This window comes from Phoca vitulina, unplaced genomic scaffold (assembly GCF_004348235.1).
Source record: "Phoca vitulina isolate PV1807 unplaced genomic scaffold, GSC_HSeal_1.0 scaffold1, whole genome shotgun sequence".
Taxonomy (NCBI): domain Eukaryota; kingdom Metazoa; phylum Chordata; class Mammalia; order Carnivora; family Phocidae; genus Phoca; species Phoca vitulina.
The window spans coordinates 65,005,938-65,029,211 of NW_022589704.1; the positions used below are offsets into that span (position 1 = coordinate 65,005,938).

General features: G+C 39.4%; 1 protein-coding gene and 1 pseudogene across 3 annotated transcripts in view; one reads left to right on the top strand and one right to left on the bottom strand.

Annotated features, from left to right (window-relative positions):
* The window catches only part of TTC21B (tetratricopeptide repeat domain 21B), an 89,948-nt gene extending 82,760 nt beyond the window's left edge, over positions 1 to 7,188 (top strand). For 2 of the 3 annotated variants that reach the window (XR_004300116.1, XR_004300117.1), the window contains 2 exons: positions 4,001 to 4,229; positions 4,998 to 7,188. The gene's annotated coding sequence lies outside the window, so the exon portion shown is untranslated. The remainder of the gene's footprint in view (positions 1 to 4,000; positions 4,230 to 4,997) is intronic. The other variant, XR_004300118.1, reaches the window with a different exon arrangement.
* A 4,424-nt stretch (positions 7,189 to 11,612) lies between these two features.
* LOC116638157 lies at positions 11,613 to 11,699 on the bottom strand (annotated as a pseudogene).
* Between the last annotated feature and the right edge of the window lie 11,575 nt (positions 11,700 to 23,274).

A 23,274-nucleotide genomic window follows, 5' to 3' on the forward strand; every position in this document is an offset into this window, starting at 1 on the left:
ATAATCCATCTAAAATAGTTTCAGAATTGCTTCACCCAACACTCGTGACAAAAAACAAACCTACTAAAGACCTCAAGATTTGTTTGCTGTCCCCCACCTTCCTCAGCACCACCAATTTTGATTGATTTTAATGTTGATAAATTTAACAACCTATCTTAAAGTGTTGCCATAAGCATTTTGCAGTGGTATGAGGTATTTTAAAAATCAAACTAAATAATTTATTGCTGACAAGAGTGTATGCTTTGCTTCATAAACCAGCTTTGCAATCTCCCTCCAAATATTCATCTACTTGGAAAATAAATGCCATCCCTTCCCACACTAACCAGTGTCATATTAATGATGTAGTGGCAGGAAGGAGAATAGGAGACTCTGGAGCTTAAGCAAAACATCACGTTCTGAGGACTGAGAGTTGAGCGTTTTGTTAAAAATATGTAGCAGATCTTATTATCATAAACTGATTTCTGTTTGCCCTCACGTATTTTCAGACCCTTTGCTATGATAGTTTATGTGGCAGTTATAAACATCTCTAAAAACATAGGAGATTTTGCTTCCTAGATTATTCAAAATACAAGTTTCTAGATTTATAGCCACTAACACCATTTTCCCCTCAACCTGCCCTTTCATACTGTTGCCTTTTTCATTGAGAGAATCCTGGTCTTTGCTGGAAAAAGTTAGATGTATTTCCCTTAGTCTTTATTTTTGTATTTACATTTTATAGCTATGTTATTGCGTCCTACGGCCTCACAAAATGGTTTTGAATAGCAGAGCTGCAGAGCTGACGGGGAGGTCAGCTATGTTAATTTCAAAGAGCCCCAGTCTTCGGTGTGAGGTTGCCTAGCAACCCATCTCTCAGGCCTCCTTTGTGGATGCGAGAAGAGGAAGCAATTCTTCTATACACTCTCAAGCCGAGATGGTTTTATAAAGTGAAAAACCTTTCGCAAAGGGTCCAACACAACCCGTCTCTGCTTCTCTGCCCACTCTGTACACTTCACACATGATGAGAGCAATATTCCATCCTTTGATGCCTTAGATCTGGCACAGATATAAAACAGAGCTACACACGCTATGGTCAAACAGTGGAAGTGACCTGTATCCCTATGTTAAATCGAGACACGTTAATTAAACCACTCGCCTTTCCCTTTCTCTTACATGAAAGCATACTTTCCCCTCAAGTTCTAAAAGCCAGTTATGTTAAATGAAACTGCAACTGCCTGCTGAGCATCAGTTACCATAGCGACGCAGGCAAGAGTGGTGGTTTTCTCCTTAGGCACAGGATGGCTGAAATGTGTTCAACCAGGGATTCATGCAGCTTGCTGACTAGAAATCAGGCAGCTGGGAAGAACCTGTTCTATTCCCTTTTCTCCACACTAACTTGAAAAAAAATAACTAACCCCTCTGCTGTTTTGCCAAAGCTATTTGCTTTTTAGAACTGAACTTCAGTGGGTGGCAGAATTGCCCTAACTGAAGGCACATAAGAGAAGGAGGGGACGATAATGCAATGCCAGTGTAAGCCCACATGGGCAGCAGAGACACGTAGAGAAGAGTATTCTAGAAGATACGCTGCCCTTTCAGACATTCAGAAAATAAAAAGTAAAAATAACAGCTAGAAATGCATGTTATTTTCACATTGTGAAAATATTGATGGGCAATGTTTGGAACCATTTATGATCCCCTAACTTTATTTTCTAGGCAGACGATGCTATTCAGGAGAACATTATGGCTCAGATCAATATTATTTAATGGAGAGTCTTCATGATTGCTAGTTAAATCAGGTAGAGGGTAAAATGCCTTGTGCCATCCTCGCTTGCCTCCAATTATGGCTGAGAAGGGGGAGGCAGGAGACCATAGCGGGCTCTGGAGTCAGACAGCCTGGCTTCAGTCCTCTGCCGCTTGCTAGTGGTGGGATTTGGGACAAGTTGCTTAAGTCCCTGACGTCTCTTTCCTAACATTTGAAATGGGCCTAAAAAGGAGCCTGTTGACAGTGTGAAATAAGAAAATCTATGTAAAGCTACCTGGCTGTCGCTATGAATCTGGCTCCATCAATCACCCGGCACTTATTGAACACACAGTACGGGCCCAGCATTGTGCTCAACGTGAGAGGGATCCCGAGGTCCCAGCCGGAAAGAGGGCAGCCACGTGTGAGTGACGCCTGCAGGTTATCCCCCTTCCCGCCTCCAGACATTCCAATTTGGTTTGTCATTGTCACGGATACTCCATCCCTATGACACGGCTCGCCCTGGGGTCTGCCTCCAGGGCCAGGTCATGGGCAAACTGCTATTGTACAGCCAGATTTTGCTTTCTGCCCAAACTGGTGTTGCCAACACCCTTAGTCACCCTTTCATCAAACTGGAGCTCTGCCTCAGTGGAGGGAGTTCAAATAGTGGGCGACCACCTCTGAATGCACTTCCAAAAGAGCCACCAAACTGTTTTCAGCAACGACACAACATGGAAAGTGTAAGAATTTCCCAAGTGCCTCTCTTGGGCACTGTTTTCTGGCAACATTATATCTTCTATACAAATCATTGGCATAATTCCTAGAAAGCATTACCTCTTAAAAATTCAGATCATTTAGTCTAATCCCTTCATTTTACATATAAGGAAGAGAGCTCAGGGACACTGATTAATTGATCCAGCTCATTTGGAGCTCTATATATGTACATGATACTATATATACATACACATGCACACACATACACTCATATAAATATACACATATATAAGGAGAATAAGTCTTACAGATTTTTTTTTTATGTTTGTCTCAAAGGAGACTCCAAACTCCCCATTATCATTAGTGATTACAATTTGCAAGTAACAGAAACCAACACAGAATGGCCCAAGTTACACATGAGGTTCTTAGGACCTCATGGAGGGCTATGAAGGTCAGCACTGGAGCTAGGAGGCGGGAAGGAACTGGAACCACGAATTGGAATGTGGGCAGGACTCTACCCCTTTTCCTCTGCTGTTTTCTGCATGTCTGTATTCATCCTTCCATCCAGCTGTTTACTAATTCAAGACATTCAACAAATGCTCACTGAAGACATCTTCTGCGCCAGGCAAGAGAACGTCAAACAGAGCAGACGTGCTCTTCTCCATTTCTCAGGGACATTTCCCTGCTCCCGTGGTCCACATTTAGCCACATGCAGGGACGGACATACAGCCCCTTGGTCCCATCTCTCTCCCATTCTGGCCACGAGAGAGGCCGCCCAGTGAAACAGGCTACCCAAGTCTCCCTCTTTGGCTCAGAAAGCTCTGGGCAGGCAGCCCTCTGATCTTTTTGTGCATCTCCCTCCATAGTATTTAATACAGTATATTTTTTTAAAAGTCATTCGGACACTAGCATAGCTGACCATCTACATAAAAAAGCACACACTTCAGTGAAATAATGGGGAGAAGTCCTCAAGTTTCACTGATAAACTAATTTTTAACATGGTAAATTATTTGTTCAAAATCATAATTCTTTCATCTGGTTGCTTTCTACCAGATGTCTAAAAAACCCAGCCGAGGACCTACCAAGCTCTGCACCACTTCAGTGCTAACTAGTTCAGGGGGCCTACCTTGCTGAGAGTCTCAGTGACTCCATAACTGTCCAGGCCGATGCTTTTCCACAGCAGGGGACAAACAACCATAATGACCAGTGCTCCTCCATACTGATTAGTAAGCTATTTCAAAGACCATGTTGATCTATAACAAGACCTTTGACCTGCATATTCCTTCTGTGCAGGATGGCCCTTATATTTACACGTTAATCTATTATCGTGTAAAAGGAGGCCATTAAACATTATCCCATCTCATGTGAAAGACATACTGGGGGAGGGGGTAACAAATTAACCTGGTTCCATTTAGCTCCCAAGGATTTTTTGCTGTGCTATCCCATTAAGTCTCCAGGACTCCAGCCCACCTCTCTTGGGCTCACATTATGTCCTGAGGCAATGTGAGGTAAGACCCAGTTAGGCAGAAACCAAGCAAAATTTAAGGAAATGGATCTGCATCATTTCTTCAGGGTGGCCGCAAACAAGATGCTAGCTGATGGAGCGAAATCTTCAGCTGAAGCAGAAGGCAAGTTAGTAAAGCCAAGGGAGGCTGCAGAGGCAGGAGACCTCACTTGGCTGAAAGCTAACACTCGCCGGCGAGGACTGCTCCTGTGAGGTCGCTGGTGGTACTACATCTCGCGGGGACACGCTTGACGCAAGACTTCGATTGCGAGGCTGCTCCAGGTCCCATGTGCTTAGGTATAACCGCCTCCACTTGCCCCTTTTCCTCCCCGTCCCACCCCTGATTTACATACACACGGTACTGGTACTTTCCTCTCTCTTCTTGTCTGTCGCCATGACAGGACCCCTTTCCTACCTGTAGTGAAGCCCTACTGTTTTCTGTTTCTGTTCAAGATATTTTCTTGGTGCCCCAAATTCTCCTGTTTTGGCTTCTAGCTGAACTATTTTGTCCCTTTCTTCTAATGAGTCTTAAAAAACAAACAAAAACCTCTTTAATATTTAGCTTTTTAATTTTTTTTTAAGATTTTATTTATTTATTTGACAGAGACACAGCGAAAGAGGGAACACAAGCAGAGGGAGTGGGGGAAGGAGAAGTAGGCTCCCCGCTGAGCAGGGAGCCCCATGCAGGGCTCCATCCCAGGACCCTGGGACCATGACCTGAGCTGAAGGCAGAGGTGTAACCAACTGAGCCACCCAGGCACCCCAATATTCAGCTTTTTTATAATAAAATTGATGGCACATCAGACCCCAAATCTGATCAACAAGAACAACAAAAATGTCTGTTGTTGTTTCAGTGCAGAAGCTTAAACTCTAAACTCTTCAAGTGCAGCAAAGAAAGAGAAGAAAAACAAGAGTAGTTTGTTCCATTGTAAAATATTAGGAATATAATATTCACAATTCAAAGAGAATTAATGAAGAATCTGAAAAGAAAGAAGCTTGCTTTAAAGAGATCTTGGATCTTGCTGGCCTTCTTATATTAATCATTTCTCTCTTTCTTCCATGTAGAGGAGCCCGCCTGTCCTGACTTCCATCTGTCATTAGGAGAACATGACCATCTGGAGCCAGAACAAGATCATCAATCCTTCCACATATCCAAGTTCTTTAAAAAAATTTTTTTTCTATATAACACAACTGAGAAGTCATTTGTTAAATTCCACTGCTGGTTCTGTCTGATTTCTGTTAGGGATTCATTCCACCTCTGAGTGTGGTGAGCAGGGGCCATGACGTGAGGGCAAAGATGCCACCTTTGGGATCTGTTTTCCTTTCGTATTGCTGCTGTAACAAATTACCACAAACAGAGTGGCTTGAAAGAGCATGAACGTATTTTCTCATACTGCTGGAGGTCAGAAGTCCAAATGGCTCTTATGGGGCTAAAATCAAGGTCAAGGAGAACTGTGTTTCTTTTGGAGGCTCTAGGGGAGAATCTGTTCCTTGACTTTTCCAGATTCTAGAGGATGCCCGCATTCTTTGGCTCATGGTCACTCCCCTCTGACCTCTGCTTCCATCATCACAACTCTTTCCCTAAAAGGCCCTTGTGCTTATATTGGGCCACCTGGAAGTGCAGTATAATCTGCCCATCTCGAGATCCTTAACTTAATGACAGATGAAAAATCCATTTTCCCATATCAGTTAACATATTTCTAGGTTCTAAGGATTAGGAGGTAGATATCTTTGTTGCGGGGTGGGGCGGGCATTATTCTGTATGCTGCAGGGTCTGACATAAGCAGAGGCTTACTTCCTGGAAATCAGCCTGATTTCCAGTTCACTATCAGGTAAATGCATGGGGATTGTTGGTATCTGGGTTTGACCTTTGGCTTATTTGACTGTAGTCCTAAATTCTGGTCTTAGTCTATGGGTGTTACAAAGAGTAGCCCAGGCTTCAAGTTAGACACATCTGGGTTGTCATCTCCACCACTCAGGAGCTCGGAGAACCTGGGCAAGTCCCACAGCTTCTCTGAGTTTTGATTTTCACCTCTCTTCTATGGGGACGTTTTAGGGGAAACACACACAGAGACAGAGACTTGCCCGTAAGGGTGTTCTTCAGAATAACACCGGGAAGGGAATGAGAGAAGCAGGATTGGACTTCAATGCAGTCACAAGAAAGGCTTCAGCCAGTCCCACAGCGATTCTGTTGCTGGGATGGCCCTTCAACATTGTCCCTCCATAGGGCAAATGAGCCAAGCAATGGTACCACCTGCCAGGGTTGGGACTAGGGTGAGGTAAGGGAGACGCTCTGCTCAAGGATAAAATTTAGGGGTGCCAAAAAACTCAGTAACCAAGATAAATATTTTAATGCACTATTTCTAGAAATCTAAATTAATACAACATCCACAAAGAACAAAATATTGAACCATATTAAATAAAGATGGGATCAGTAGGAGTGCTGTGTGGACCCATATTGGAGCCTCAGGCCGAAAGAGAAATTAGTTCTTACCGATGCTGTCTTTATTTAAAATTGTCATATTTGATCATCGTGGATTCTTCATATTTTTTATTTTTAAAAATAGCACATGAAGATACTATTTCGCTTGATTACTGAGTTTTGTGGCAAGGCCCATTCCTCACTTGCTCCACCTTCCTCTTGGCCCTGCATTGTACGCAGGCTATCCCTCCCCCCACTCCAGTAAAGGGTATAATCTTTGGCCAAGGATAATTCCTAAAAAAGGGCTTAGCTGTGAGCCACCAGCAGCCAACATCCTGGCAGCTGGGGGAAGGAATGCTTTGATCCTGAAGAGGAAGACAGAGCCTACTACAGAATCCACTGGTGGGATGCAATGCCTATGGATAAGGAGATTACTTTTTTATATAGTTTTTCAGTCATTGGGATAGAAAAATAGTCATTAAGCACTTAAAGACTTACGTGGCTACTAAAGCTAATTGTGTCAGTTGCTAGTCATACTAGTGAATGTTGTCACGGCCAAGGCTTGTCTGACCTCCTCCTTCATCTTCCTAAGATCCACACATCTGAGTGAAAGGCCCAGATAATTTACTTAAAACTGAGGTTGCCATTAATATTACTGTAAACATATGACTTTGATCTATGGTTTATTAGCTTTGGTAAGAATTGCTGAGCAGATAAGCCAAAGTGAAACTTCATTCTATCCCATGGCCTGTCTACACCCTTAACCCCAGACAACTTTCCTCTGCTGGTGATCACAATAAAGTGATGGATAGGTATAAATCTTTCATTGCTACAAGGGGGAAAAAAAAAAAAAAAAAAAAAATATATATATATATATATATATATATATATATATATATATATATATCTCAAAGTGCAAGCCCTACCAAATGTGGGTTACTGAATGACCTTGGTAAATCCAGCATATATACACCATGTTTTGGAAGCTTGCTAACTTGGCATGGAGAAAAAAATCTATAAATTCTTTATCTTCATTCAAAGATCAGTTATTCTTAAGGGGGAAAGGAGTTTATAAACCTTTGAGAAGATTAGTGATTCTCAAAAGGGGACGAGATTTACACCCCCTGGGGGTCCTATCAGAAGCTCCTGAACAAGGTATTTAAAGCTGCGGCCCCTTCTCAGCTTCCCACTAGAGAAGCGTTTTAACACTCAACATCATCTTCTCTGAAAGGATTCATGATTACTGCAGTGATGCCTGTTACTGATAGGAGAATAACATTGACATCTGGTGTATTGGGACGTAAGAGGATAAGAAACACTGTTACAAATTTTGACACAAGTGTACCTGAAACACAACAGTGGCAAGACATTGCACAACGAACTGGTGTGCCTAGTGTCATTTGCCTCATGAAAAATGTAACTGCAGCTTTTTTTTTTTTACCTTTCTTTTATACTGAAGAACAGTTGACACACAATGTTATAATAGCTTCAGGTGTCCGACATAGTGGTTGGACAAGTCTATTCCATGCTCACTGCAAGTATAGCTCCATCTGTCACCATACAGCGCTGTTACAATGCCATTGACAATATTCCCTACTCTGTGACTTGGAGCTCCATGACTTTTTCATTCCCTAACTGGAAGCCTGTACCTCCGGCTCCTCTTCACCTATTTTGCCCTCCCCTCTGGCAACTTTTTCATGAGCCAAATTTCAACAGTAGCTACTGAAAGGTATTTAAAAAGTGCATCATTTGCAGAAACCATCTCTTTTCAGGAATACTGGAGATTTTTAACTTTCCATCTTAGTTGAAGGAAAAAGGAGGCACTTTATTATATTGCAATAAGTCCTCTCCATATGTGGAAATAAACATTGCTGACACTCCCTTTTGCTTCTTGGCTTGATACTAGTTCTCTAGCTTTCTTTTCCCCCCTCCTCCTCCTTCTCCCCCTCCTCCTTCCCCTCCTCCTCCTCCTTCTTATAAAATGACTTCACTATCTTTACTAATGCAAACCTCACACTGATTCTTATGAAAGAAGCAACAGAATTTCTGGACACTGTGTACTCTTCAGATAATGCACCTCTACAATGAATCAGTTTCTTTTTCTTATTTTGCAGATCATTTAGCAAAGTGTACATCCTAAAATGGATTGTGTAAATGCTTTTTCATCTGTGAGCTTATTATATTTCCTTTGGAAATTCTTTGTGATTTTAACATCCTCGGGGGTAGGGTGCTGATGTTTTATATTTACTTTTGTTTTTATTTTTCTCTGGTTGCCTTTTAAATCCAACAGTCCCTTCTCTTTCCTCGTGATAATCATTTCTTTTATGATCTGAAAGCACTTTGTTTTTCTTCACTGTAATCCTAGTTGATTGTACAATATCTTCATTGTTGCTCAGGGCATAAGGCTTGAGGTTTCTGCTGCAGCGTCCAAACCATGATGATCTTCAGTCATGGCCATTGACAGAAGCTCCAGCTTTCGTCTGGTCTTTGGAACAACCTTATTTACTGCCTTTAATATAATGTTGTTGGACAGTTGATCTTCTAGATGATCTGATGGAGGTTACACTTCAGAATCACTTCCTTGGAATGTCAAAGATTTATTTTCCTCTCATTCATTAAGGAGGAAAAAAAGAAAGAAAACATAAAATGAACAAATTGAAGAGTCTGCATGACAGGTATCTTTTTGTGAGTATTTCCCACCACCATCCCCTCCCATTTTAAAACTAAAATAGTGTGTAACTGAATGCCCACTCACATTTCATGTGTTTTTTTTTAAAGCAACTGCCCCCCTTCCAAAAAAAGTAACTCCTCTTATACAAGGGGAAGAAAGATACCAATATTTTCAGAAACTTTTTAGAAAGAACTTTGAATCCCAGAATATTAAAGAAAAGTTGCAGATAAGTTAATCCTGCAAGTATTAAATTGAGGTAGATTACAAAATAAATTATAATAACATGGATTAATTATTGACCTTTCAGGTGGAAAGTAAAAGAATATTTTTAAATTTAATGAACTGTAGATGTTTTAATTGTTGTGATATTATGCTTTAAAAGTGGCTTTCCACTGGACATTCTTAAATCAAATTTAAAAATTACATAAAACTTTTGATTGCCATGATTGTTCTTGTACTTTATATGTATATCAGAAGAAAAATATTAGATACACATATGTTTCTTTTTGCAAATGCCATGATTAGAGAGTTTCTAAAGTATCACAGAATGCATCAGGTATGGATTATTTTATTTTTGCTACAAATGGTAAACTGATTCAATTATTTTGTATAGTTTTCTTCATTGAAAACGGTCACTTTCCACTTGTTGATAATTTTGATTTGAATGTTCTTGCTCAGAAATATGCCCAAATGCTTTGTCACTTTTTTAGGGAATGGAGTTCTTTCTTTGGGGACTATGCATTACATGTAAATTTGTGATATAACCATATTTTTGACTTGAGAGTGTAATAAAAATGTTAGATTTACAGAAGTATTGCTCAGTATGACATCAGAGTTTACTGTACATTATTATTTAATAATATTAAAGAAACAAAGATAGGAATTAGAAGATAGTCTTCTAGCATGTTTTGTTCCTTTCAGGAAAATAACATGTGAGCCCCTGAAAAAAGGACCTTTCATTAATACTGATTGAAAACATTACTGAATTGGAGTGTGACTGTGGGAGTCCAGCATATTGCAGTTTATGCTTTTTAGGCCGTTTAAGGGTTGTTCTCGTGCGTACACTCCGTGCTTACAGGCTCAGAATTACTCACATAGGCATTCAGTTGTCCTCACACTGTCCTGATGGCCGTTTGATTGACTTGGCAGTGCATGACATGGTGCACAGCCCAGACCACCCAACCCTTCCTCAACTCGAGCAATTACAGTCCTGCGAAGCAGGATGGTGGCTGATACTTAAGGAGGCCTCCAAGTTGGAAGAACGCAGACCAGTTCAGAAATAGTTTTACTGCTAAGCTTCTGTAATCAGCCTGGGTAGGCAGACGTACCTTTTTTCATTCTGACCAAGTAGGGCCAAGTGGTTATTGTTATTTTTAATTTCCATTCAGAAAAATGGGGTTGAAATGTTTACTGGTCAAGGTTATTTTAAGGAGTAAAGAGAGGGAAATGGTGCTCTACTATTTATAAAGTACCTACTAGGAACAGGGCATTGTATTTAGTGTTTGAAAGGCTTATGTTTGTAGGTCATAGTTTATACACTGTGGGCCATGTGAAAGGCTCAACTTTAGAGGGCCTCCAATGAAAAGCTGCTCGCTGAAATTTTGTTACAGTTCTACTGTTAAGCATAGCTTCATTCATGAGGCTTATTCTGTGTATCTGGAGAGTAGCATTCTAATGAGAAAAAAGCCTGGGAAGTTTTATTCATATCTCTTAAGCTATGCTAAAATTTTGCTGTTGCTGTAACTAGGAACTTATTAAGTTTCAGATTTTATTAGCCTCTGGGAAATTTTGGAGTTAGCAGAAGAGAGCAAAGAGGAAAAAAAAACTTATCTCGAACTCCCTAGTAAAATGCAGGAGGAGCACAATAAAATAGGTATGGATAAAATTATATCTGGTGTTTTGGTGGATCACCTTGTAGAATGAAATGAACTATAAACTCCAAATGGGACACATTTACCTATTAGTAGACAGTAAAATCCTAATAAAAACCGTGACAGTTTGATTTAAAATAATTTCAGTCAGAAAGGATTTTCTAGTCTGGGTACCACTACGCTTTTAGAATTTGCCTTGGGTATTCGAGTTGGATACACACACCAGGAAGTAAGAAGAGAATAGCTACTCTACATGGTTGTCACAAAGTCCGTGGATTCTTTTCCGATGGGAGAGGATGTGAATGTGGTAGGCATGGGGATAGCCAGGAAAGGGTAGAACAGCTAGAACAATCATGGCAGAAGGAAACGACAGAAGACTGAGAAGGAAGATACCAATAAAAGGCAGACTAGGTTTGTAAACGTGGAGTTCAGGGCTATATATATGATGCTAAGGCTTTACACCCCGAAGGTCCTTACAGACATTACTGTGTTACATCAGAGTTGATGGATACCTGGAGATCTTATGCCTAAAGGTATATCATTAATTTCTATCCACTGTACAAACTAGAAAATTCCACAGAAAGTGTTTACATTAAGAAAAAGAGGTGGGTGAACTAAAAAAAAAGTAGTCATCAGGTTAAGTGATCAATCACTTACATAAAACATCTCATCATTCCCCAAAGGTATAGATAAATGGAGTAATTTCTTTTTTTTTTTTTAATATGGGACACTTCGCGAATTTATATGTCATCCTTGCATAGCGTCCATGCTAATGTTCTCTGTGTCATTAAATTTCTTACTCACCTTTTCTTTATCCTCCATCTATCTGCTACTTTTCAAAATAGGCAATCATTTTCAGCCAAATGATAGCATTTATTGTGGGACATACTCCCTCAAATTCATAGCCAATGGTGATAATTGTATTTATAGCAAAGACATGTACCTCGTATTTTCTATTTTCATTTGCCTTGCTTTCATTGGTTTATTTGTTTATTCATTCATTCATTTATAATTTGTGACTTCCTAAGTGAGTTCTAAAATACTAGATTGAAAATGTATTCTGAATCACATGTCTAAACTATGTCAAATATGTGTAATGGTTTGGAAAAGACATATGTCAACTATTCCTTGTAATTTCTTCCTTGTGAACTCAGATTGACTGGGATTAAAAAAAATTCCATTGGTGTGCCCTGCCTTGTTGAGCTGGATATTCACATAGACCTGAGTATGATCCCATAGTCCTTGGTTAGAGAGTGTATAAGTGGGATGCACCATGAAACCTAGGCTGAAAGTCTCTTTTGGCTGTTTATACATAGATAGAGCGTCATCTACTATAAGATTGCTCTGCTTAAATGTAATGATTTCATCAGATTCTCTTCCATTAAGACAAGACTAATGCACAAGTTCTAACACCTTGCCAAAATATTTGTCATTGTGTTTTCTCCAAGTACAAATCTAAGAAATTGCCCACTTTATTTTTAGAAAAAAAAAAAATCTCTATTTCCCTCAGCATTTGAGAGTGCATTATCCTGATGTGACTCTTCTTTCCAGTAAAAAGTTGGGTACCCATTTTTAAATTCAAATATCCCAGATCAACATAAGGTCTTTAGCCAATAATAATAAAGCTTCATTCCACAGCATTTCTAGTTGTCTTTTGGGGGACCTCAAATGCTGAGAGATGTTTTAATTAGTTCATAATTAACAATTATTAGTCTGGTCAAGACCCCACCTTTATTTTCCTTCATATGTTTTTTTTCTTCCAGTCTGTTCCCTATCCCTCCCCCACCACCCACCATCTATCTTTCCCTCTCCTACAGGCAGCCACTTTTAATGAGCTCAATATAGGTTATTGTAAATGTCTTTTAAAAATATATAAACTGGTTGTATGTATGCCTGCCTTAATATACATAAGTGGTGCTGCACAGTAGATCTCATTCTCTCCTGTACTTTTTATTCATTCAATGCTGTATTTTTAAGATGATGCTATATGTACTAATCCATTGCTTCTAACCACTGTGTGTTATTTCATAGGAGGCACCCAACACATTTTAATTATCCATTCCTCCAATGATAGATCTAGGTTGACACCAGCTCCTAGCTTCTACAAACTAGGTCGCTGGCCCTAGGTTAGGTCTTAGATCTACACATGGTGAATCTCTCCAAATACTGCAAATTGATCTAATCAGACTCCCCAACACTTGATATTATTGAAAGTTTTAATTTTTACCAACCTGATAAATATATATATATGTTTCTCTGACTGCTAGTGAGGGTGACCATTGGACTGTATACTTATGAGCCATTTGCCGTTCTCTTCCGTGAATTGTCTTTTTCACATCTGTAGCAACCTTAAGATTAAAATATAGCATGAAAGTTGGAAATCAGATTGTTTGGGGAAATTTCCAGGTAGTGAGAATGGTTAATTATGTATGTGAATCACAGTTTCACAACTTAATTGCTGGTTGACTTGGAATAAAGCGCTATCTTTCCATGTGTCTCTTTTTGCATGCATGCCAAGTATGTGAGCCCACGTGTGGCAATAAAATGCGGGAAAATAATACTCGTGGCTTACTGTGAAAGAGAAGTCCTATATTTAATATAGGATTATTTATATAAAGTTCACAGTACAATACATGAACAATTTTAAGTGCTCTGTAAAAGTCAGTTGCTTCCTATTCTGTGTGATGCATATGAGGAACTCAATAAATGGAACCTCATAATATTCATGTCATCATCATCATTGTCACTGTATGTTTGGGAAGGTTTAGGGACAACCTTGCCTGAAGACACACATAAATCACCGGTCTTCTTAAGATCCTCTTCAGTCCTATACGTTCACAGAGTTCACCCATAAAAATTTGCCTAAACCTCCCAGGTCAGATAGATATTTGATGTTTGCTATTTTCTTAAAATCTTTTAAGGTAACATCTTTGGGTGTTTTTTAAACTGATTTTAAAGTGACCAAATAAATCCTCTAAAAAATCTAGAAACTTTAACTGAAGCTATATTCTTTCCTTCCTTCCTTCTTTCTTTCCTTCCTTCCTCCCTTCCTTCCAATGGAGGGCTAGTTATTTATGCAGCATCTGTATGAACTAACACTTTATACTAGTTATCTCTTGCTGTGTGATGAATTACCACAAATTTCATGGCTGAAAACAGCACACATTTATTATCTCACAATTTCTGTGAGTCTGGAGTCTAAGCATGACCTAGTTGGGTCTTCTGCTTAAGATCTTACAAAGCCACAAGCAAAGTGTCACCTGGGCTGTATTCTTATCTGGAGGCTTAAATAGGGAAGAATCTTCTTCCAAGTGTATTCAGGTTGTTGGCAGAACTCATTCTCCTTTCACTTGTAGGACTGAAGATCTTGGCTTCTTGTTGAGTGTCAGCTGGATGTTGCCCTCAGTTCCTAGCAGACACCCCCATTTCCTAGAGGCCACCTGCAGCTCCTTGCCACACAGGCTTTCCCGTGGCTTCCCTCTGAGCCAGCAAAGAGAGCCTCTAGAGAAGTCCGCTTGCCAGACTGTCTTAAATAAGGTAATATAATCTCAAGAGTGACACCTCCTTACCTCTGCCATATTCATTGGTTTGAAGAAGGTCAAAGGCCACACGCAAGAGGAGAGAATTACAGAAAGATGTGAACCTCAGGAGGCAGGAAACGTGGGGGGTCCCCTAGATGGTGTCTGCCACACACCTCCAATACCCCCACATGTAAATAGGCACATAAAGGCAAAGACAGAGAACTCTGCTAACGAGTATTATATTCTGTCCTACTTACTTAGAACTCTTAAAACTATGTGAATTTTTGTAATTATCAATTTTAAATTGTAATTATAAATTTTATAAACTTTGTAACTATTTAATTCTTACATTTATTTGTACCCTCTCTTATTTGGCTCTTTCATTTTTTTTTTTAAAGATTTTATTTATTTGACAGAGAGAGACACAGCGAGAGAGGTAACATAAGTAGGGGGAGTGCGAGAGGGAGAAGCAGGCTTCAGGTGGAGCAGGAAGCCCGATGTGGGGCTCAATCCCAGGACCCCGGGATCATGACCTGAGCCGAAGGCGGACGCTTAACGGCTGAGCCACCCAGGCGCCCCTGACTCCTTCATTTGATAGAGCTTAAGGGTTATAGGGAATCAAAATTTAAATGACAACTATAATATAATGTCACAAATGTTATCAGAGAGAAAGCCAAGGTGATGGGCAGGCACATGGGAGGGATACCCAACCTATTCTGGAGAGGTAAAGAAAGATTTCTCAGAGGAAGTGACCACAACATTTTAACTGGAAATCTTGAATGTAGTAAAATAGCAGAATATGAAAGTCTATACTGAGAACCAACATTTTTTATGACCTAAGCAGTAAGCAGGATTGCCTTTATTTTTACCTGTCTACTTAAACCTCAATAAATACACAGTAAAGTTTTAGTGATACATTAGTAAAAATGGGACTATGAACAAACTCATAAAAGATTATATTATAATGTCCTTGGATAAAATTATTATTAGCTATCTAAACTTGGGCAAAACTCTTCTCCATGGCTCAGTTATCTCTTCTATAAAATGAGTTCAAATTGGCAATTTCTAAGATATTTAACAAGTCCTAAATGCCATGACCCTATGAGTTTATGGGATTGAGAATGGCTTCATATAAACAGGAATGATGGTGGTGGCAGGCACTTCTACTGAGATCCAAACCTAGGTCTCTCAGCCTGTTCAAGCAAGACCTCCGCCAGCAAAGACTTTGTGGGGATTATCAAAAGGCTCCCCATCCCTGGTGGATACATGACCGAAAGGTATTCCTTCTTTAAGACCCAGAGTTTTTCAAGAGCAGTGAGAGATGGATTTCAGGGCCTCGAATGCTACAAGAGTAAAAAAGTATATGATGGTACTGAGTTCAGTGTTATTTCTGATCCAGCTATGACCATTCAAGGCTCCAGCTTCACAAGAAACAGAAATGTTCTGAAAAAAGTTACTACCAACTTCAGATACATATAGATTCCTGAATACTCCAGTTTTAGAAAATGAGGTGCTCTCGGATTTATTTTTAACATTATTTACCTGGGCACCTAACATATTTGAAGGCAGAATTGTATGTTTGTACGAAATAATTTGATTTCATTTTTTTCCCTAATTCAGTCTGTTTTTCAGGCTCTGGTATAATTATACTTAAGACATTTGGGGAATGGCAAAATTATCAGATTTATAAGGTGAAGGCTACCATCTTTCAAGGTGGATTTCCCATTTGTCGCTCCTGAGTGATAGCTCCTGTCACAGTCCGCTCCCTCTGTCCCAGGGCCATCAGTCCACATCAGCTCGGCCCCTTCCTGGGAGCAGACACCCCCAGTTGGCTCCTCCCGGGGACTTGCTACCCACTGCATCCTGTGATTCATCTCCCCAGGGCAGGCTGCATCACTGGTTGCGTGGTAGCTATTCAGGAGCCATTAGGCCCTAATCCCCACTGGTCCCAAAGGCTCAACCCAGCAGGCGGCTCTCCTTCTGACAAGGGATCTTTAGGTTCCCAAATGCCCTAGAAGCTAAATGCCTTCTTTGCTGCCTCAGCAGCTGGCTGAAGGGTGGACGATATTTTTTGTTCAGTTTTGGCACTGAGCTGGATAGTCAAGGGCTGAGCAGATCCTGGAGAGAACCAACTTGAGTCTGACAGTCCTCCAGAACATGACACCCACCTCCACCATATAACAGAGCCCAAGCAGGGTCTAAACTGAAAATATGAAGAATATTATATATATATTGAGTAATGTCTTATAGATATAGAGGATAAGAAACCACTTCTTTGACAATAGCAATTTATTGAGATTGAGCTCTGAGAAATGGTTAACTTTAATTATTGTTATTATCAATACCATAATAGCTAATATTTATACTTAGTAATCATTTACTATGTGCAGACTTTAGGCTAAGCACTCTCCTGAATCATCTAATGAAATTTTCACAGTGCTCAGAGTTGCTACCTACTATTATTTTATTTCAAGGGCAATCTCCTTTTCTCACAAATAATTTAACAATAACTTATAAGTAAAAAGTTTAAATGACTCCCTAGAAGTTGTTTAAAAATGAGATAGATGGATATGTACTAACATGGAAAGATGTTCAAGGGATATTTTATTATTATTTTTTTTAAGATTACTTATTTATTTATTTATTTGACAGAGAGAGACACAGCGAGAGAGGGAACACAAGCAGGGGGAGTGGGAGAGGGAGAAGCAGGCTTCCCGCGGAGCAGGGAGCCCGATGTGGGGCTCCATCCCAGGACTCTGGGATCATGACCTGAGCCGAAGGCAGACGCTTAACGACTGAGCCACCCAGGCGCCCCGATGTTCAAGGGATATTTTAAATTGGAAAACAAAATGAAACAAAACCCAAAAGCTGTTGCAAAACTTTCTTTTCTGCAATTTTGAACTTCCTGCAAAAATGATTGCATTTATTTTGTAAAGAGAAAATGTATATCTATGTCATTAGACAAAAAAAATAAATATTTACCCATAAGGAATTATGAATTAAACTGTAATATAGTTAATTCTAAAGAATGGGGTGGGGAAGAGAAGGAAGGAGATGGACTCTCCTTTTACTTAAGTTTTTGTAATTGTACTTGATGTTAACTACAAACACTACATTGATTTTTGTAATGGAGAACTTTTTAAAGGTAAAAGTAAATAAATAAAAGATGTCGTAGTTTTGCTGGGTTCTATATATTTCCTTTATATTACTCAAATGAGTATTTCATCAAAGTTCTAAAGCATCAAAATAATGACAAGCCTCTAAATATTCACAATTGACTAAAACTAAGTAAACCTAACAAAAGAAGTCTGTGTCTACTTCTTTTATTGGCCTAGGTAGATTGATCTAAGTAGGTTGTGCTAGCAGTTAGCTAATTCCTTGTAATAATTTAATGATGATAATTATGACCAACATTTAGATTTTTAGATTTACAGATTAAAAAACATATTCACTTGTATTTTTCACTTGACCCTTAAGAGTGGTCTCTTATGGAGCTATTTTATCCTAATAACAGTAGCAGCAATCAGATATTGACACTGACACTCCTTTGTGCATGAGCTGTACAAAGTACTTGACATCTACTATCTCATTTAATCTTTAAAACAGCCCTATGGATTAGGCGTGCATTAGGTTGGGCAGGAAGTAACAGAAAATAAATAACAATACCTCAAACAAAATAGAAATATGCCTTTTTTTTTCCTTCTCTAAAAGCCTGGGCAAATGATCTAGGGTGTTTATGGTGGTTTCGTAATCATAAGTGGCCCAAGATCCTGCTCTTGCTGGGTCAGGCTCCACGCTCTGCTTACCTCTCGTTTTTCAAGACCACTAATTCATCTCCACCGGCCGCATCTGAATCCCAGCCTGCAGAAGGGGAAAAAAGGGGAAGCCCAAGGGCAAGCTCCCTCTTCTTTTAGGGAAACTTCTTGGAAGTGGCAGGCGCCACCTCTCTTTTCACCTCTTTGGGGAGAAATTAATCACTTAAGCACATCTAACTGCAAGGGAGGCTGGAAATGTGGACTTTGGGCATCCTGGTGTCTAGCTATCGTCTGGGGATTTTGGGCTGATAAAGAAAGGAAGATAGATGTTGGGATAAAACTCACAGTCTCCATCATGGTATGTTGTCATTCTCATTCTACAAATGAGGAAACTGAGATGAAGAGAAGTTAACAAATATGCCCAATGTCCCACAGCTCGTAAGCAATAGAGCCAAGTGGCTTGACTGATGGCCATGTTCTTTTCACTGTGATACACTGTCTCTTGGACACTCAGTTCATCCATTTCTCAAGATAGTTAGAATGCAACTAATCAGATAAAAACACTTTTAAACCAAAAGGCCAACAAAGTAAAGTTTACTTTTTGTTTGAGTACCTGTTTGCTACATTAGCTATCCCTGTTTACCATGAATAAACAGACACTTTGTACATATTTACTTTTGGTCAATACATAGTTTAAAAGTAGAGTTCCTAGGATGAATTATAATATTTCTATCTAAGAGCTGTAAAACTAACATTCAGTCACTTTTTGAAATAAAGAATATATTCTCTCTATACATATATATATTATATGTAATATATATTTTAAGGACTAATAAGGAAATCCTTGGATAAAGATAAATGGCCTCCCTTATATCTATCAGGAAGACTGGCTTGTTCACTTACTATTAGAAACTATGACACACAGGGCACTGGCTGGCTCAGCCGGTCAAGAGCATATGACTCTTGATCTCAGAGTCATGAGTTCAAGCCTCATGTTGGACATGGAGCCTACTTAAAAACAAAACAAAACAAAAAACTATTACACCATAAGACCGCATTAAATCAGATAAAAGGATGAATGACACTAGTTTGGAGATGATTGCAATAACAAGGTAATGCAATTACCTGATCAAATGTTATGTGTCCATGTGTCTCAGGCTGTAACAGAAGTCAAGATTTGTATCCAGCTTCAACTACACTGCTAGGCACTTGAAATGTGACTGGTCCAAACTGAGGAGTGCTAGAAATGTAAAATAAGATTTCACAGACTTCCAAAGACTTAGTAGAAAAATAAGAACGTAAAATAACAATAATTTTATATTGAAAAAATAATTTTATATTGACTACATGTTGAAATGATATTTTAGATATATAGATTTAAAAATATATCATTAAATTTAATTTCACCTATTTCTCATTACTTTTAAAAATATGGCTACTAGGAAATTTCCCTGCTCACACTTGAGGCTCATGTTATCTTTCTTTTCAACCCTGATGGTCTATATAACACCAGTAAAGAAGAAGACAAGGACAGAGGGTCTCTATCATTGTCCAAGAGGAAATAAAAGTCTTGCTCTGGAGTGCATTGAATTTCCCAGTCACTAGAGAGAGGCTCTCTGTTTCTGAATAGCAATATTTTAACTGGAATTCTAAAGACTGAGTTAACATCCTCTGGAAAACTATCCATAACTATCCCATTCCCTTTAAAAAGACTTCACTCTCAGAAAGGAGAAAGAGAAAGAGATGAAAGAGAAAGAAAGAGAAAGAGGAGAAAGAGAAAGAGAAAGAGAAAAAGAGAAAGAGAAGAAGATAGAGGTAGAGATAGAAGTAGATAGAGCTAGAGATATGGAGGTTGGATGGGGGGAAGGGAGAACCATCTGATGACTAATCTGGCTCCCTAGATCTTCCAACATAAAAAAGGGTGCCTAGAATAGGAGATAAATGCATTTCTGGTAAGGAATTTGCTTCAGTGGAAGTAAATGCATTGATGTTGAACCAGTTGTGATGCTTTTAACCACAAATAATAGAAAAACAGATTTGATCAATAAGGAAACACATTGTCTTAACACTAAGGCCAGAGATAAGGCAGACTCTGGGTGATAAGGCTCCATTTCTCCGCAGATTTCTCCAGCTCTGCCTTCTGGGCATATTCACTTTATCTTCAAATTACGTCAGATAGCATAATAAATTAAAGGCTGCATTTTTTCTTATTCCGTGTAATTCTTGCCACCTTCCTCATCATTAAAAATCCCCAAAATAGAACTACATAAATCTTTTCACAGGTTTTTTTCTGGCATTTATTTACTTACTTGCTTATTTATTTAGAACCTGCAGTAGGCCAGGGAGGCAAAATTCTTGCTCTAATGGAGCTTGCTGTTTCTTTCTTATTAGATAAAATAGACAAACACAAACAAATCATATCCTCAATTTTGTCAAAATAGTAGGGTTCTTCAGTATGCTTAAAGCTACCCATGACCTAAACACACCTCTAGAAGTTCACACTTCGAAAACCAGCGGCCAAATTGAGTGGAAGAGCCAGACTGGTCAGTCCAAATTATTCCTTACGAGAAACTTGTAGCAACAGGTTTTTCTGTTCTTCATTGATGTAGATCTCCCAAGGACTAATGCTTGTGGAATTCCATGGTGGTTCCTGCCAGATGTCTTTATCAAAAGAGGAGAGTGAGGCTTTAATTCTCCGTGAACTTCCTTTTCTCTTTCTACCCAGGAAAAAACAAAGGGGGCATGCCTCTCTAGGGCATGCCTCTAGGGAAAAGGCCAGGTTGGGCTACCTGATTTTACTGCCATAGCACCATTTCTCAAAACACATTCAATAGGGGAGTGCTCCACAGAGAAACAAATCATCCCCCCCTTTGAACTGGTGAAGCATTTTGTCTGACCCTCTTATATGGCATTTTAGATCCCCTGCAATTTGAAGCAATCTGTCCTGGTTCAAGTTCCTATTTTAGTGATTTTGGATGTGTTATCTCACATTTGATGATCAAGTTCCCAGCGGAAGTTCTCTCTTTATTTCTTTGTGAAGTAGTTTTGGTTTTGTTTTAATGTCCATTTAAAACCTGGGGGGGGGGGGGGGGGGGGGGGGCGGAAATCCTAGGAAACTGAAGCCCAGAGAATGAATGACTCCCGAAAGTTCCAGCTCAGGCTCTTTACCAAAAGCATTTGGGAGCCACAGTGACCCATGACCCTGATCGCCTCTTCTAGACATCCAAGGATCCAGGAATTCCCTGGTCATTGAATAATAAACGTCACACTTTCATCAGGAAATTCAGTTGGCAGGAGGGATGGGGGTTTCCAAAAACATTAGGAGAAAACAAAAACCAAGCCCCACCTCCATTTCAATTTTCCAATTTTTTGTCAGGCTTTGGATTGTGAGGGTTAGGCTGCCACTCATTTTCTGCTTTAATGTCCAACAAGAAAACACGGGAATGCTGTGCCACCTAGAAGTCAGCCCGTAAATATTTCTTGAAAGAATAAATGAATGAATAAGCCCAGACTTTCTCATTCTGGAGACTGCTATGAAGTTCTGTCTTCAAAGACTGGTTTAATTTCAGGCCAGTCTCAGAAAGAAAAACCAGCCGTTGTGACACAAGGGTGCTAACAAGTTTTCAGATGTGGGTTTTTTCCTAAAGCCCTGATTAAGTTTCATTACCGTTTCTCCACAGAAGATGATTTTATCCCAAGACAAGGAGAAAACAAAATGTCTTTAGTGCTCCTCAATTTTACCACTACCTTTGGCCAGAAAACGAGAAAACAGAAGGTAGTAAGGATGACTGGCCCACTCTTCAGGTCTGGAAGGAAGGTGTTTCTTGTGATTTAGAACAGTTCTTTGGGCTCTATGCAGATGAGTGAACTACAGGGGCATTCTTCTTGGCATTCTAAGTGGAATTGGCCATTGAAGCTGCTGAATCTTGAATGGAATACTTGAAGGCTTCGACCACTCAATTGAGTGTGGTTGTGTTAAGGGAAGTTGACTCAGCTTTGAACCCTTCATCAGTCATGGAAGTTCTCTCCTTCTGGTAGGCCACGAGACCACCCCACTCCATTCCCCAGAACTCTAGGCCCTTTGCCTTGACAGATAGATCTTACCTAGTGATACAGATAACTGTCCCCATTGATGCTTAATGTTTTTAGTGGTAAATTTATAACACACACGCACACACAATGTTTACAGCAGTCAATTCATAACACACACACATACATATATGTTGGTAGATACATAAAGACTAAGAGTAATAGCTTTCTATTTTACCACTTGTAACAACCCACAATTAGTAATAATTTTTCCATAATACTCTTGATCCAGAGGCGGAGTCATTACAAATAAAGTGAGGGCCTTACCGCAAAAGAGGATTTCTTTTCCTCCGAACTGCACTCTACCACACATCCTGCCATTCTATCTCTAGCTCCTTTCCCTGCTCTACAAAGGAGAAATACACAAAAGCTCTTCTAGGGGTATTGTCAATGATTAAAATTCACCAGCCAGCATGTATTCCTTTGATACAATATGTTCTCGCTTGATGATAAATAGATTAGAGAGAAGTTACAGGGTTGACCTTGTCATCTTAGCTATTTATATGATTGAGAAGAATGCAAAGACTGTGAAGAGGCTAGATAAATCTTCACAGTGCTATTAGAGGTAGGTAAGGCTTTAACAGGCAATTTGGAGTATCAAGGAAAACCTTTCCCTACTGAACATCCTGGGCAGGGTTGGCATTAAGACTTTATTTTTTTGCCTACTGCATATGGCTAGTGAGGAATATAAAAGTGTAATATCACCAAGGAAAGCTCTTGGAATAGCATCTGGTCCTATCAAACTTTGTTGACTTTTTTATTAATTTGAAATTAAGTGAACCAACATTTAATTGTTAAAATATCCATTATTAGAATTATTTCACAGTAAGGTTTTGGAGTCAGAAGCACTAGGATTCGTATATCCCCTTTGCCACTTGTTAGCTGTGTAAATGTCAAGTCTCAGAGCCTTCTTTCCAGTTAAAATGGATTTAAGTATACCTATCTTACAGTGTTGCCTTTAAGTAAGCCAATATATGTTAATTATTTAGCACAATGAAAACTCACTTAAATAA